This window comes from Lycorma delicatula, chromosome 12 (genome assembly GCF_047948215.1).
Source record: "Lycorma delicatula isolate Av1 chromosome 12, ASM4794821v1, whole genome shotgun sequence".
Classification (NCBI taxonomy): Eukaryota; Metazoa; Arthropoda; class Insecta; order Hemiptera; family Fulgoridae; genus Lycorma; species Lycorma delicatula.
Genome location: NC_134466.1, coordinates 37515286 through 37523010, shown reverse-complemented (window position 1 = coordinate 37523010; position 7725 = coordinate 37515286). Strand labels below are relative to the sequence as shown.

Below are 7725 nucleotides of genomic sequence, written 5' to 3'. Positions count from 1 at the left end.
TTTTCACTTCTGAATAACTTCAATTGTTTTAATTATAGAAAAAGAGGTTTTACAATAAATAATATATTTATGCTTTTTTGAAATCATCGTATCTTAATTAGGTTCGGAAAATAATGTCAGTAAGATGACGTCCTTTTTGGGGGACGGTAATTCGGAACTTCTCCTCAAAGCTCTGCACGGCTTTCTCCAACTTTCATTCGACAAAACTTCAGCTTCTTGACGAATTGAAATTGTCAGGTCTTCAATTGTGTGTGGCTTGTTCACGTACACTCTGAACCTTGTCCCTTTCTATCCTAATGTGATGACTCATCACAAACATGCAACAGACTGTTGTCAACAATGATGGCTTTTGCAAGCATGCTTGCAACAGGGCTTAATCTAAAAGAACCTGTAGCAAGAACAAGGAAAGCATAATGTACAGCATCCAGCATCTTAAGCGCGGTATGGCACGCTGAAGAGTATGTGACATAATCGTAATCTAAACGGGAACAAACTAAGGAATAATAAAAATGCATCAAACATGATCTATCAACTTCATAATTGGTGATCACCCTTATATGATCACAATGAAATGGTAGACATGATTACTATAATACATAGAGCAGTGAGTGATTTTATTTTTGTTCCAACAGGTACAGTGTTTTTATATCTTATATATAGATTGACGCATGTTTTTAGTTAATTAATTATGGAATCACAGTAAATATTATCAGTGGAAAAAATTTATAATAATTTAACAGAAGTTTCTGTTTTTATACTTTTGTCAGTTTTAGTTTTCCTCCAAACTTTAAAAAAACATCTTCGTTTTCATAACGAAGATTAGTTATTTAGTAGTAGAAGATTAGTTATTTAGTAGTATTTTCATGGTCAAACTGGCCTTGCAATCTGATAAACATTAAATATGTCATGTTACTGAAACAACTATGAATGCTTTGGTTAAAATAGCTGCTTGTTTCTCATAAAGTTGTCTGTGATGTTTATTTATTCATTAATTGCAATGTAAAAATGTATGTTGCAATTTAGAACTCTACTACATCATTAATAACATTTCTATTAAATGCAAAATTATTTATCTCTGTAAAGCTTTTCAGCTTAACATAATGTCAACATCCTTCAGAAAACTTCCAAAGAAAGCTAAAACATGGATTTATCCAAATCCTAACTTAAGAGAATTTCATTTGCAATCTCCAGAATAAATATTATAGAGATTATGAATATTAAAATAATATGAAGTAGATTCAAACCATTACCTTTCTAAAATTAAAATTAAATTTTTACCTTCTAAAATTACAAAAAAAACTATCGAAAAATTATCTTTAGCAAAAAAAAACAAAAAAAAAACATACTGTAACAAAGAATGCAATAGAAAAGTTTTAAGAAATAAATATATCCAGAAAAAAGGATCTGTAACAACTAACTAGAGAAATAAACTGCACTGCTAAAAAGACTTTAGGTTTAACAAAGATCAAAAAAAAAGTATGGTGGAATGAAAAATGTGAACCTGCATTAGCAGAAAGATCCAAAAATGTGGAAATCTTTAGGAAAGAAAGAACATCAAAGATAGTACAAACAGCAATAAAGAAAAAGAAATTATAAAAGGAATGGAAAGAGCTGCCAAAAAATATCAGCTTGCGTAAATGCAAGAAAAGTTACTCTAGAAATTTCTATGAAATTTTCATGTACAAACCAAAAGGAAACCTAGCACCTAGTATCTGTTTATAAAAGGAAAATGGTAAAATGGGCATAAGTAATTCTGGAAATCTTGAAATTCTTGGAGAATAGTTAGATAAACTTCTAGATTGTCCAGAACCAATTGACAAGTTAGAATTTTTAGATATTGTTGAAAATTTAGAAGATGATTTACTGCTAATCTTTGAAAAAATAAAAATTTAATTAAAACATTGAAAAATAACAAAGCTGGTGAGGAGGACTCCATAACAGCTGAACTTTTGAAATGGTGTGAATCAGAAATCACTGGACATCTAAAAATATGTTTTGAAGAAATATGGAAAGTAGAGAAGATCCCAGAAGACTGGAAAGTGGCTCTGATTCATCCGCTTTATAAGAAAGGTGATAAACAAGTTAATAAATACAGATGTGTATTTCTCTTACCAGTTGCCTACAAAGTATTTTGTAAACTTTTACTGAATAAAGTCGAAGAGACTTTAGATTCCTTATCTAAGGAATCTTATTATTTCCATAATAAGTGAATTTCCATTGGATTCAGAAAGAGCAGATCCAAATATCTCTCCAAAAAATCAATAATACGGCACAAAATTCTGTACTCTTAAGACATAGATGTAATGTTGTTGATTTAAAAAAGGAGACTCATATCTTGCTTTTGGCACTCATAATAAGCCAGCTTTTGTTACAACTAAGGTCAAATTTTTTTTTAAAACCATAGAAAACTAAAATTTTTAAGTATATTTAAACATTTAGCAAAAAAGATTTCTAATAAAATTTCTTAGTAATCAAAACATTAATTGTCCTTCCATATATTTTCTTTTGCACTTCCTGTTTACTGTATTTCTTAATTGTTGATAGTTCCTTTTACTGTCTTCATCACTAGTATTCTTGTACTTTCTACATTCATCCATCAGTTGCAATATATCTTCTGATATCTAAGGTTTCCTACCAGTCCTCTTTGTTCCACCTAAGTTTGCTTCTGCTGATTTAAGAATTTCCTTTTTAACATTCTCCAATTCTTCTATATTTTTTACCTTATTGTTTTTAATCAGACCTCTTCAAAAACTCTCCTTGAAGATCTATCCCTTAATCATCTCTAAATTCCACTGATTCATCTGACACCTTTTCTTCAGTCTTTAAACCCCAATCTGCATTTCATTATCACTAAATTATGGTTGTATATCTTCCATATCTAGAAATTTATTAATGTTAAGTAAAAACATTTTACATTTTTAATTTTTTTCAGAGTGCAAGTCATAAGTTTGAAATTTATGGTAGGCTCTTCAAAATTTTGATAATATTAAAAAAAAAAAAAAATAGCTTGTCGCTCTTACCTTTCATAAATAATTAAATAGGCATAGATCATCCAGTGACAATTTATGCCTACTGTGGTTAATACCAGAATTTAATTCCCCCTTAATCAATTATCATAAATGGATATGTAAAATTATGAAGTAATTTCATTTCTCAGAACCCTTGATAAATGTAATGTACTAAATATAAAAATAATTTTAATCAGAAAAGCTGGGTAGGGTATAAGTTTGTAAAGAGAACAGAACACTGGTTAGAGTAGTATATTGGACAAAAAATGATTATAATATTGTTAGAATACATCTATGAAAAATTATTGCTCATGTAAGAGTTTGAAGAAAGCAATTATTGTTTGAAAGTATTTAAAAATTCATTATTTGTTAGGTTAAGTTTTCTCTGTTTCAGTTCAATATTAATATTTTTGATAAATGAATTTTTAAGACAATATGTTAAAAGTGAAGGTAGTTTATTGAAATAAACTAAATCTATATTTAGGTAACTAAATATATGTCATTATTATCAATTTGTATTAGGGGTCTTCAAATATACAAATAATAATTTTTTTTAAGAAGGTAGATTTTTTAGAAAAGAAGAAGTTACCAAGGTTGTTTCTTTCTTTAACATGTATATTATGTACTATTAAATGTGATACCTCCACCTTGCAAAGATATGTTGTAAAACAAATAAATAGGGCTCTAAGTATCATTGGCCCTAAATATAGGAACATTCTTATTTGCAGTGACTCGTACAGTGCTCTCCAGGCATTGGAAAACCTTTATTCCGGACATCCTGTTGTCATTGGCGTTTATGATAAAATCGCTGAGTTAGAAAAACGAAACAAGGGGGTAGGTTTTTGCTGGATCCCTAGCCTCGTTGGGATTCTTGGTAATGAGAGGGCAGATTCTGTTGCGAAAGATGCGTGTATTCAGCCTCCTTTCACCACCCGAGTTACTATCTTTGATTTTATTAATCATATAAAACAATCACTGCGAGGAAGGTAGTAAAGTGGCTGGACGTCTGCCGTCGATAGTAAACTTCGACAGATTAAAGACTCAGTGTTGCCGTGGAGCTCCTCTTGCAGGAACTCTCGTCATGAGGAAGTGGTCCTCTACCGGTTACGGTTGGGGCATACGAGGATCACACATGAATATCTAATGTCAGGAGGAGACCCTCCCCTGTGCACATGATGCAACTGCCGCATGACTGTGCACCACATTCTCGTGGATTGCGTATGTTATGCAGCGTTGCGTCGTCAGTTTAATATACCCAACAGCATTCGTGATGTCTTGGGCAATGATGGCAGGGTTTTGGAGCGAATGTTTCTCTTTTTGCATAGTACTGGGTTACTGCAAAGGATTTAATATACTTACATATGTTTTACTGTAAGGTGAGTTTTTTAATAATTTTAACCTTTATTTTTGATTTGATTTTTTAGTTTAATTTTACTATCCGGGTGGGGTTTTTTGCACAACCCATCAGAGTTAGGTAAGTTTTTTTACTTTCTTTATTCTATTATTTTATCTTTTATATTTTATCAACTTTGTCTGTGATATTAGTATTGGGTTTTATTTTGCCTTCTTGGCTTGTTTTAGTACATTTTTATTATATGATTAATATTACATTTACACCTTGTATAGCTTATTGTTTTGGAGTTATATTACCTCCAGATTATATATTACCATTATTCTGCACATAATTTTCTAGTTTGAATCCAAAACTAGATGCTGCTCCTACTACTTTCAAACTAGGTAGGGCAGCAGTCAGACCACTGTTTGTTGATAAAAAACCAGATTCTGCAACAAATTTACAATTCATCATCTTAGAAATAGAATTTCATTCATTTTTTAGGAACCAGCTTGTTCACATCAGACAAATCAAGTGACTCAAGAATCGCTGTCTACTTATCATCCATACCCCAACAGTCCAGTCCTTATTTGAAAGAGATTAACAATTAAACTCTCTGTATCAAACAAACATTCTGTTTTTCTGATTAACTGAAATAGAAAAGAGAGGAAGAGAGACTTTATATATCATATTATGTAATTTCAGACAACTGAGATCAATTTGGGGTTAATTAACTCAACACACACTAGTATTAATGAAAATTAGTTGAGCACATACATTTATGATATTGGTTATGGATTTCAAGAAATTTTAAAAATCTACTTTGAAATATTTTTTCAAAATAGTTTACTAAAATTTAGTAGCAATATAGGTTTATAATTTTGTAATTAAGTGGCAAACCTACTTTTTTACTTTCTCAATTTGTTTCAAATTTATAATTGAATTTTTACTCATTATCCTTTTAAAAGAACAAAATTAATTATCTTGTTTCATGTTTTCATTAATAAATTATGCTATTGAAATTTAACTATGGTGATCTGAAGGACTGTAATCTGCACAAAAAACTGAAAGTTATCTTTAGCTAAAATTGTAAAAATGTTGTCAATAGAGATGACTGTGGTATTTGTAATTCTACTTGGTTAGAAGGTAAAAATATTTTGTCACTAACCCATTGAGTTTACAAATTGAGTTACAATTCATGTTCATTCATCCATCACAAGACTGCAATTATCAAAAAACTTAACATTAAAATTATACACACTAAAATATTGAATTCATTAGGAATTTTAAGAAAATGTCCAATAGTTTATTAAAAAATGTACCAACAGAATCAGAAGGAGATCTATAAATACCATCAATATCAATTTTAGACTAGGGAACAGAATTACTCTGTGTCAAAATTAATTTCTTTAGTAAATTACTAATACATAAATATTAATTTTAAACTATAAATCCAAGAGAACAGGTGAAATTACCAAAATTTATCAATTACTCTTATCCACTTTAATTCATAATTGTTACAAGCTTCACTTCTGTAAAAAAAATGATTTAAACTAGTTTTTCATTAAGCAATTTCTTTTAATAATTTTTATTATCCACTGTTTACAAAATATTACAAATTAATTTATGTTTATATTTATAAATTTGATTACGTATAAATGTTTGCTTAGAAATAAAATAAATTATTAATTAACTGATGAAATATATAATTGAAACATACCACTTTTCGGTTTTCAAATTTCATACATAGATGTATTTTTAATATTAAATTTGTTTCCTGGACAATCTTACTTGTTTTAGTCATACTTCCTTATTTAAGAAACAGTTTTGTTAATCTTACATAGATAGCAGTTGTTTTTAAAATACAATACTGTTACGTATGCTCACTGTGTGGAAAGTATAATGTTTGCACTGAAACATAATAAATAATTAATTAACTGATAAAATATGTAATTGAAAGATACCACTTTTCAGTTTTCAAATTTCACACACGTATGTACTTTTAAAATTAAATTTGTTTCTTGGACAATATTCCTTGTTTTAGTCATACTTCTTTATTTTAGTAACAGTTTTGTTAATCTTACGTAGATAGCGTTTGCATACTTATATTGAACAGTAATTTTAAGATACAAAAGTTATGTATGTTCAGTGAGTGGAACGTCAGTTGTTATGAAACGTTACGACTTCGTTGTTTGTAACAATCGAATTCTTTATCCAAATTATAGTTTGTGTTGATGTTATATTTAATTATATTTTTTTCATTATTTTGTTGCCCATGACAGTGAACGTAATCTTATATTTTTCATATATACAATAATTTTTACTTGTGTGAGTACTCGAGTGTTATAAAACTTGATAGTGGCCAGTAATCTGTGATGAAGTGACTGCACATTTTTGTTACGATTTTTGTATCTATATATTAAAGTAAAGGCGTAGATCTTTATAGGTTATACGACCGTAGCATCTACTGTGACTTAAATTTTCACCTACTTAAGTTTAAACTCATGACTACAGGATTAGCGATACGATCAAAAGCGTTACCCTTTGTAGAAGTCGCTATTGTTGAAATTGTATAAATCTTGATAGAAGTGACAGAGTTCACGTCAGAGTAGTATTTATTTGTGTGCGCAGTGTATTATATATGAGTTATTTCATATCTTTCCCGCTTAGTTTACTCAGTGAAATTTTGAATACTATAAAATCGTGATGAAGAATTCTGTTTAAATATGCCCGTACTAAACGTTGTGTTCCGTCCGAATCGGGCAGATATTTTTAGAAGACCAAGTTTATGGATTTTGTAAGTAGCATTATTAATTAGTTGTTTTATTCTGTATTTCTCAATATATTCTCAACATAATAATTGAAATATTCTATTTTTCTTATCATCTATTAACTGTTAAAATAGAATATATTGCAAACATAGAATCAAAAATAAAATACTCCCACATTGCATGTATTATTCTTCCAACATACCACTGGTACAGTGTATACCGCTTTTAAGTAAAAAAAAACGAACTAGTAACCATAGTAGCGAGAAAATTAAAATATGGTGTGTGATTGTACCAAAGAGTGTTTATACAATCTAAATGAATAATAAGGGTCAATTTATATATAATTTTGTATGCAATATAAACTGTAATGTCTGGTGGTACAAATAGGTACCAAGGACCTATAAAGAGTTAATTTTTTTACAACAAAAATAGTTATATCAGTCGTAATTAAAGCTGTGAAAGGTTATTTAATGTTTCAGTAACATTTATCAATTTTCCAAATACATAGTAATAGGAGTTTTACATTACCATTATTAATACCAAATATAATATACTATTTGTAATATATTTTATAGTGTATAGTATACTGTTTATAATATAGTGAGTGCTTTAT

At 29.0% G+C, this 7725-nt stretch overlaps 1 long non-coding RNA gene across 1 annotated transcript in view; it reads left to right on the top strand.

The window, feature by feature from the left end:
* The first annotated feature begins 6476 nt into the window (after positions 1-6476).
* The window catches only part of LOC142333228 (uncharacterized), a 37998-nt gene continuing 36749 nt past the window's right edge, over positions 6477-7725 (top strand). Inside the window, exon 1 of the long non-coding RNA XR_012758559.1 lies at positions 6477-7138. This is a non-coding gene — a long non-coding RNA (uncharacterized LOC142333228). The remainder of the gene's footprint in view (positions 7139-7725) is intronic.